The sequence below is a fragment of the Coffea arabica genome, chromosome 2e (assembly GCF_036785885.1).
Source record: "Coffea arabica cultivar ET-39 chromosome 2e, Coffea Arabica ET-39 HiFi, whole genome shotgun sequence".
Classification (NCBI taxonomy): domain Eukaryota; kingdom Viridiplantae; phylum Streptophyta; class Magnoliopsida; order Gentianales; family Rubiaceae; genus Coffea; species Coffea arabica.
The window spans coordinates 28,113,053-28,123,171 of NC_092313.1; the positions used below are offsets into that span (position 1 = coordinate 28,113,053).

A 10,119-nucleotide genomic window follows, 5' to 3' on the forward strand; every position below is an offset into this window, starting at 1 on the left:
GGCTAAGAATTGTATAATATAGTTGAAATGCCAATGAGGTCCCTTACTTTTAGATATCTACTATTTTTGATATCTTCTAAGCTCAATTTCAAAGATTGTCAGCCCATTTTTATTATGGTCCAACAAAAAAAGAAACGTAGTTGGGCAGCTAGCAAAGATACTTAGTCATGGTGGTAGAGTGCAACTGATTCAAACTATGTGGCATTTATCTTTATTGGTTTAGTGTGTTCATTCTTCCTCAAGCTGTCATTCACAAGATTGGTAGCATCTTAGTAGCATCATTTCTTTGGGTTGGTGATTTGAAGTCCCATTGTGCTGTCAAATTGAAGTGGTCAGGTGTTTGTCAACCAAGAAAAGTAGAGGATTTAGGGATAAGGAGCACAGCTGAATGGAATCATTGTTTAATCTTGAAACTCATTTGAAGCTTTTGTTGGGAAACTCAAAAAGACGATTCCTTGTGGGTGATATGGATACTTTATGTATTGAGGAAGTGTAATTTTTGGGAGCTAAAAATTCCTTCTGGTTGCTCTTGGGTTTGGAGGAAGCTGTTGCAGCTCAGACATATTGCTAAACCTCTTATACAAGCGTCCATTGGTGATGGGGCCCCTACTTCTTTCTGGTATGATTCATGACACCTTTTGGGCCCTTTGTACAAGAAATTTCCTGTGTCTCTACTTAGATATTTAGGATTATCTCCTAAATTGAAGGTTGTAGGCTTCATCAATGGGAATTGCCACAAAGATCGGAGACTTACATCTCTGGTAAAGGAATTTAAAGCTGCTACTCCTCCCTCTTTATTGTAGCACTTGCCTAGACAAGACTATGTTACTCGGTTAGACTCTTCTTCTGGTGATTTTTCTATTCAATCTGCTATGAACAAAGTGGTTTGTTCTAGTAATAAAGTGGGATGGTAAAAACTGGTTTGGGGCTAGGGGCACGTTCCTAAGTCTGCATTTGTACTTGGTTAGCTATATATTCAAGGAAAACTGATGATTAAAGATAGATTTTGCAGGTGAGAAGTTGCAAATGCGTCTCTCCTTTGTGTTTTATGTGGTAATGAAAATGACTCTAGAGGGCATTTGTTTTTCGAATGTAAATTTTCGTGTTCTGTGTGGGATACAGTTCAGAGGATGTGCTTGCTTTATAGAGGTAGTATGAGTTGGCAGTAAGAATATCAATGGTGGAGCAAACAAGTTAGTTCTGACTAGAAGATTGGTACTGGCTGCGACAGTTTGAAATACATGGCAGGAGAGGAACAAGAGAACTTTTTAGCATTCTGCAAAGTCTCCAGTACAAATAGTTATTGTAGTGTTGAAAGTGGTATGGTTGACCTGTCTCTCATGGCCTAAAAGTTTCCTGTACTAAAGAAAATCTGGAATTTTTCTTGAAATGAGGGATGGATTAAGGGATATTTGTTTGAATTCTTTTTGTTGGTCAAATGTCACTTGTATAGTGCTTGTTAGTTGCAACTCTTTTTTTTTTTTTGGGATGTAGTAGGAGGTTTTACTCCTTTATAAAGCTCTATTTTCTGGTAATCAATGAAATGAGTATATCTTTTGTTAAACTACTAATTACGTGAGCTACCAGATTCCTTAATTCAGAATAAGATACTAGACAAGCATATTAATATTCATTTTCTTTGAATTACCTTCTAATAATCTCATTTACAGCTTTTCTAAGATATGCACCAATGTTTATAATTAATCCGGTTTTTTAAAATTTTGACTTCTAGTTGAACCCGATCGAACTCATTAATCCCTAATTCCTGAATTCAACGGAATTGATACCCGTTTCGAGTCTGAAAGCATAGCCTACAACGTGCAAAGTGCCTACTCTTGCTAGCCAGTTTTCCTCATCTAAAAGCACGAAGAGAGTGATTCACACAGGAGAAGCCTCCATCAACCATGAGATTGGCCCCGCTTACATACCTTGCTTCATCACTTGCCAAAAAGAGTACAGCATTGGCAACATCATCTGCAGTCAATTCTACACCTTGCAAGTTAGCATTCCTCCCAACAAACGATCGAAAACCATCGATGGCCTCTTCAGTCCGTTCATCTTCAGGAACATAAGCAAAAGCCAAGGGTGTCGCAACTGCATAAGTGTTGTGGTACATAACCTGAAATGGTATTTAGGGAGGGAGATATTCGATACGTATTCAATTGATAGGCACACAAAATTATATTCAAGCCGAATGAAATTCAAGAAACAACTCAACTTTCATTGAACAATCTTCATATTGTTTACAGAAAAGGGAATTGGCGGGAAAGGGAAGAAGGGGATAAAGAATGCAGGAATACTTTGAGGAAAGGAGATAACAGAAAGGATATTCTCCTTCTGATCACAATACAGGAATTTGACTCAATGCCCTATCAATTACATGATCGTAATATTTATAGTCGTCTAATCTAACTAACTTTTCCCACTAGCTGATGGCATGGAAATGGCGTGTGAGTGAATCTTCTAGATTCGCTGGACCCACTTGCAGCAAGAAGGTCGTGAACCCAGAATGAGCGTGCTTCCTTGCTCACGCCTTTGTGTTCTCCTTGCGCCTTCCCTCTTCTTGTCTTCACGCCTTTATTTACTACGTGCCTTGCTTGCTGTTTTAACTAATCAAATCACGTCTTCTCTTCTTTCCCTCTGCTTGGTCGCGCTTTCCTTTGAAGCCTCTTCACGCCTTTACCCTTTTTGCCCCTGTCATACCTCTACTTCATTACAATACCTCCCCCTCAACAGCAACTCTTGTCCTCAAGGTTGGAAGGTAGGGAATTGTCTTTCAATCTCTTCAGCATCCTCCCATGTAGCTTCTGCAGGATCCGTACCCCACCAGTGAACTAGCCACTGAATGGCAGCCGCATTTTTCTTTTTTACCATCCTCCTATCCAGTATAGCAATAGGCTCCACTCTCCAATGTCCCTTCTCATTTGTTTCTGGTAATTGGAGGGTGGGGGTGATCTTGTCTCCAATCCTTCTTTTGAGTAACGACACATGAAAGACAGGGTGAACCTTTGAAGAGTTTGGCAGATTCAGTCTATAGGCTACATTCCCTATCCTTTCTTCTATTCTGTATGGACCAAAGTACCTTGCTGATAGCTTGGTGTTCCCCCTCAGGGCCATAGAGCTCTGTCTGTAAGGTTGCAATCGTAGATATACCCAATCTCCTTTACTGAATTCCCGTTCGCTCCTCTTTTCATCAGCATACTTTTTCATCCTCTCTTGAGCCTGCTTCAAATTCTGTTTCAGCATGTTGTCCATTTGTTGCCTCTCCCTGAGGTATTCTCCTACTGCAGCTACCCTGGATTGCAGGTAGGGCCCCAGAGCCAGTTGGGGAGGAGCCAAACCATATAGTGCTTCAAAAGGAGTCATCTGGATGGCAGTGTGGTGGGAAGTGTTGTACCACCATTCTGCCAGTGATAACCATTGGTTCCACTTCTTAGGCTCCATATGAGTCAGGCACCTGAGGTACATTTCAAGCACCTGGTTCACCCTCTCAGTCTGGCCATCAGTCTGAGGGTGATAGGCTGTGTTGTAGTCCAATTTGGCTCCCAACATACTGAATAATTCCTCCCAGAATTTACTGACAAAAATCCTGTCTTTGTCTGAAAGCATGCTTTGAGGAATACCGTGTAGTTTACTGACATAATCAATGAAGAGTCTAGCCACTTTTGGAGCATCAAAAGGATGGGACAAACTGATAAAGTGTGCATATTTTGTAAATCTATCCACCACCACCATTATAGTATTCCTTCCTTCTGATTGGGGTAATCCTTCAACGAAATCCATGGTAACATGGCTCCATGAGTGCTGGGGAATGGGGAGTGGCTGCAGCAGTCCTGGGTAAGCCACATGTTCATCTTTGCACTTTCTGCAGGTATCACATTCCAGGACCATCTTCTTGATCTCCTGGTACATTCCTGGCCAATAAAATAGCTGTTTGGCCCTCATATAGTTGGCTTGAATGCCTGAGTGTCCTCCAATTTGGGAATCATGTAATGCAGTAATTAACTTCCTCCTGGTTTCACCTTGTCCTCCCACTACTAGCCTCCTCTTGAATCTGAGAATGCCATCCTGGTATGAATAGTCTGGTGCTAGTGTGGGAGTCAGTAGCACCAGAGCTATGGTCTTCTGAGTCCATTCATCCCCCTGGTAACTCTCTATCACCTGTCTTCTGAGTCCATTCATCCCCCTGGTAACTCTCTATCACCTCCTGAACCCAAGTTGGTACTGCACATGAGATGGCTGTGCACTCACCTATTTCTTCCCTGCCTTGTCTAGACAGTGCATCAGCAGCCAGATTATCCCTACCCTTTTTGTAATGGATTTCATAGCTTAATCCCAACAACTTAGTGAGCCATTTCTGTTGGAGTGGGGTCGTGATTCTCTGCTCCAGGAGATATTTTAGACTTTGATGGTCAGTATGTATGATGAAATGGTGTCCTTCTAGGTAGTGCCTCCATTTGGTCACAGCTGTCACCAAGGCCAGTAGTTCCTTCTCGTAGATTGATAATCCCATGTTTTTCTGCCCCAGAGCTTGACTAAGGTAGGAAATAGGTCTTCTATTCTGCATTAGCACTGCCCCTATACCAGTGTAGCATGCATCAGTCTCAATAATGAATGGCTGGGTGAAGTCAGGTACTGCTAAGACTGGGGTGCTGCACATGGCCCCTTTTAGTTGTTGGAAGGCCTGCTCTGTGTCCTCACTCCAGTGGAAGTTGTCCTTTTTGAGCAAGTCTGTCAATGGCCTGGCTATAGCCCCATACCCTTTTACAAATCTCCTGTAGTACCCTGTCAGGCCCAGAAATCCCCTTAGTTGTTTGATGTTAGTTGGTCTAGGCCAGTTTTTCATGCAATCTATCTTCCCAGGATCAGCCTGTACTCCTTCTGCTGATATTATGTGACCCAAGTACTCCACCTGTAGCTGAGCAAAAGAACATTTACTCAATTTAGCAAACAACTGGTGTTGTCTCAGAATACTCATTACCTCAGTTACATGCTTCACATGTGTCTCCAGTGTGGGGCTGTAGACCAGGATATCATCAAAGAACACCAGTACATGTTTCCTCATCTGCTCTTGGAAGATCTGATTCATCAGGCTCTGAAAGGTGGCTGGTGCATTGGTCAAGCCAAATGGCATGACCTTGAACTCATAGAGTCCTTGATGAGTCCTGAAAGCTGTCTTTGGTATGTCTTCCACTTTGACCCTGATTTGAAAATATCCTGCCCTCAAGTCTATCTTAGTGAAATACTTGGCCCCATGCAATTCGTCTATTAACTCTTCAATCAGGGGCATGGGAAATTTGTTTTTCACTGTTAGCTCATTCAACTGCCTATAGTCTACACAGAACCTCCATGTCCCATCTTTTTTTTAACCAATAGTACTGGTGAAGCAAATGAGCTACTGCTGGCTTGTATGATACCTAGTTCTAGCATTTCTTTCACTAGCTTTTCAATTTCTGTCTTCTGCACGTAGGGGCACCTGTATGGCCTCATTTGGAAAGGCCTGGCCCCATCTTTGAGGATAATCTGGTGATCATGGCTCCTTGTTGGAGGCATCCCTTTTGGCTCTTCAAAGACATCTTTGTATTGGTCTAACACCTGACTGATTTCATTAGGTATCTGTCCTAGACCTTCTTCCTTCCCCACTGCCACCAGCTGTGCTACCACCCCATATTCCTGCTTCCTTAGCCATTTTGCTAGCCTGCCTCCTTTGAGCATCTTCAACTTGTGTTGATGTCCTCTCCTATCAGTAATATTTCCTGCTTCCCCTTGAGGATTTTCATAATGAGTTCCATGAAATTGAACTCTATAGGGCTGTGTTTGGCCAACCAATCCACCCCCAGAATCATGTCACAGCCCCCCAACCTTAGAGTGTTGAAGGTATGTTGGAACTGATGCCCCTGCATTTCCCACTGTAAGGGCCTATCCAATCCTTTGGAATCCACCCTTTCACCATTAGCCACCTTGACTACCAAGGTTGGCCCCTGTGTACACAGTTTTAGTTCTTTTGCCAGCTGCTCATCCAGGAAGCAATGGGTACTGCCACTGTCAATCAGTGCAGTGACTTGCCTTCCCTTAACATGACCCCTCAGCCTTATAGTTTTGTGCCTTACTCCTCCAGCCAGGGCATGAATAGATACTTCTATATGTTCCCCTGCCAATTCTCCATTAATGCAGTCACAGAAAACTTCCTCCTCTGGTTCTCTACCCTCCTCCATGTCCTCAGTTTCTTCAGCTAACAGTAAATGTGCATGTGCTTGTTTGCAAACGTGTCCCAAGGTGTAAGGTTCTGCACATCTATAACATAGCCCTTTTTCCCTCCTGTGATTGTATTCTGTAGGGGTTATTTTTTTGAATATGTTCTGGTTGGAGGTGGTCTGGTCAGGGGGTTTGTTGGTGTGTTTGGGGTAGTTCTGGTTCCACTTGGGATGGGATGTAGTTTTGCTATGGATTCTCTGGTTGTGGGAACTGGTGTTGACAGGTTTCTGCAATTTTTGGATTGCCTTGAGGTTCTTTTCTTAGAGTTTTGCTATTTCAATAGCAACAGCTAAGGTTTCAGGTTTAGAAATTTTTACCATATTGACTATCTCCTCCTTCAATCCACTCATAAAACATGCCTTATAATATGAATCAGACAAGTGAGGCAAAGATGGCATTACCAGAGCTTTGAGCATCTCAAATTTCTCCAGGTATTCAGCTACGGATCCAGTCTGCACCAGCTTGTTGAATTCCTCAATGGCCTCTTCTGGACTTCCTTCTCCAAATCTGATGCATAGAGCAGTAGACAACTCTGGCCAGGGAATAGCCTCCCTCCCATGAAAAACTCCATGGAACCAGATGTCTGCTCTGTCTCTGAAATAGAGTTCAGCAACCTCAGTCCTCATGTCTTCCTCTATCTCATGTAATTTGAAGTACTTGTTAGCTTTCCGGATCCACTCCCTTGGATTATCCCCATCAAAAATTGGCAGATCCATTTTTGGCAGTCTACCATGGATCCTGGCTTCTTTCTTACTATTTGCTTCCTTTTGTAGCTCCATCCTGGATTCATTTGATCGATCTTCCCTCTTGGAACTGCTACTTCCTTCTGGTTCCTTCCCTTGGTCACTGATCTTGGCCATCATCTGAGCCATCATGTTCATCATGCCCTCATATTTCTGATCCAATCCTTTTAGTAGTTTTTCCGTAGCATCTTGTCTGAACTCCATTGTCCTAATTGCTTGTTCCACTCTCTCATTTTTGTTGGTAAAGGTTCTGACCACACTCCCTAATTCCACGACCTCTCTTCTCAGAGTTTCATCTTGGTTTTTTGTCATTTCTCCCAATGGCTCGTAGCTAGCTCTGATACCACTGTTGTGGTACAGAACCTGAAATGGTATTTAGGGAGGGAGATATTCGATACGTATTCAATTGATAGGCACACAAAATTATATTCAAGCCGAATGAAATTCAAGAAACAACTCAACTTTCATTGAACAATCTTCATATTGTTTACAGAAAAGGGAATTGGCGGGAAAGGGAAGAAGGGGATAAAGAATGCAGGAATACTTTGAGGAAAGGAGATAACTGAAAGGATATTCTCCTTCTGATCACAATACATGAATTTGACTCAATGCCCTATCAATTACATGATCGTAATATTTATAGTCGTATAATCTAACTAACTTTTCCCACTAGCTGATGGCATGAAAATGGCGTGTGAGTGAATCTTCTAGATTCGCTGGACCCACTTGCAGCAAGAAGGTCGTGAACCCAGAATGAGCGTGCTTTCTTGCTCACGCCTTTGTGTTCTCCTCGCGCCTTCCCTCTTCTTGTCTTCACGCCTTTATTTACTACGTGCCTTGCTTGCTGTTTTAACTAATCAAATCACGTCTTCTCTTCTTTCCCTCTGCTTGGTCGCGCTTTCCTTTGAAGCCTCTTCACGCCTTTACCCTTTTTGCCCCTGTCATACCTCTACTTCATTACAATAAGGAGATACGCAGTTCACCCTTATGTTATGCTTCCCCAACTCTGCAGCTGCACTCTTGGTGAGCCCTGCAATAGCATGCTTGGATCCTACATATGCATGAGTTCCTGCACCGGCAATTGCACTCGCAACACTGCTAAGAGAAACAATCGAGCCCTTCTTGAGCGGAATCATGATACCAGCCGCATATTTCATTCCCAGAAAAGCACCTTTCACGTTTACATCAAACACTTTTTCAAACTCTGAGAGTTGAAAATTACGTATATCTGAACAAGGTGGACCTGAAATCCCAGCATTGTTCACCATTATATCAAGCGAGCCGAACTTATTAACTGTGAATTCAACAGCACGGCAGACATCATCTTCTACGGTGACATCACAATGGAAATAACAAACATTCGGGTCATCACCGAGGTTTGAGCATAGTTACTTACCATGTTCGTCTTGGATGTCGACAATACAAACCTTTGCACTGTGTTTGTGAAACAAACGTACTATGCTCTCTCCAATGCCAGAAGCACCTCCGGTGACCAAAGCAACTTTTCCCAATAATCTCTGGCCAGGCAGTAAAGAACCATCACAGCTTGTAGTGGCCATTATTTTTTGATGTAACAGCACTAGCCCCTATGCCAATGGCCGAGATGGAGTCTCAACCTATTCAACAGTGATGGGAAAGGCTCAGGACAGGAAGAGGAAATAACAGAGAGCACTAGGTGTTTAGGCTTTGGGCTTTTGTCTGAGTAGATTTATTTATACTCCCTCCGACCATCCCGAAAATATCATATTCTTTTTATTTTGTTTTGTCCTAAAATTTATGTCTAGTTTCTTTTGTTTTTCTCTTTATACTCTCAATGGACCATCCTAAACAAGTGGTTAAAACTCAACCTGTGAAGTGGGCGGTGGAGGGGGCGGCTTAAGAAATATAATTCACATATTTCGTCAACTTCCTAACCCGGATATGATGTTCATTAGAACTTTGAAATCCAAAATCGTGTTTTGTCAAAGTTTTTTGCTTGCAAGTTAAAGTTATAACTGTATAGTGGCAGTGTGGCTTCACAACTTGTTCCACTCATTGTACTCCAAAGTTTGAACATATTGACAAGGACAAGAAGGGAGGACGAGCATATTTCCTTACGCGTGGATATTATTGATAAAAAGCCCGGGTCCCAAATAAAAGGTCAAACTTTTTAAGACAGACAGAGTAGATATTACAAGTGGCCATGTGTGACTTCAGCCAGGCAATTACACGACATCCCAACTTGATTACGGCCGGCTAGGTATCAGGCAATTTGTGAAAGACACTCAAGCTACCTGGCCGACATCCCAACCTGATTGGGCTGATAATTATCAAGTAAATTGTGAAAGACACTCTAATATGTCGATGGCTACCTGGACGACATCCCGAGTTGATTAGGGCCCTGATAGTTATGAGACAATTTTAATTTGTAGGGATGACAATAGGGGTGGGTGTTCGCCTCATAGGAAAGTAATGGATTGGATTGAGGGATTTTTCTCTCCCCGCTTTAGAGGGAGGGATGGAAGGGTAGGGGACGATACCATCGCCCCATCTCCCACTTAAATTTATTAATATAAATAAATATAATATAATACGTAATAAACATAGAATATTGGGAATACCTATCCCGTTGCTTTCCCTAACAATTGTTGATAGGTACCCAGCCGCCCATCGTTATTGGGGCCCTGATAGTTACTAGGCTATTTATGACCAAAATAAATTGATGAAACATCTCTTTCTTAGAAATCGGCCATTTTGTTTCCATTCTGAGCCAGATTATAAACTAGCTTGCAAGAAATTCATTTCTTACACAACCTCATTCAAGCAAAGATGAGGGATTTCCTCCCAAGATGAACCACTAGTTACTATGTTCGTTAATTGCTCTCCTTTTGTAATTTCTAATTTGGAACCAGATTTGAAGGTAATTAACATTTCCATTATTGTTGTACTTAACTCACTTTAGTTTAGGAATAGTCACGGTTCTAGAACTGCCGGCTCTGATTTGAAAACTGTCGGTTCCAACTCATTTGAAAGGTAGAAACAAAACTGACTTTATAAGAAACTACAAATCTGGTCTAGAAGGGAGGGAGTGGAGGTCACGGGAAGGGGATGAAAGCAAGGATGAAGAATGGGTGGAAAGAGC

General features: G+C 42.3%; 1 pseudogene; it reads right to left on the reverse strand.

The window, feature by feature from the left end:
- Positions 1–1,852: 1,852 nt before the first annotated feature.
- LOC113729989 ((+)-borneol dehydrogenase 2-like) lies at positions 1,853–8,557 on the reverse strand (annotated as a pseudogene).
- Between the last annotated feature and the right edge of the window lie 1,562 nt (positions 8,558–10,119).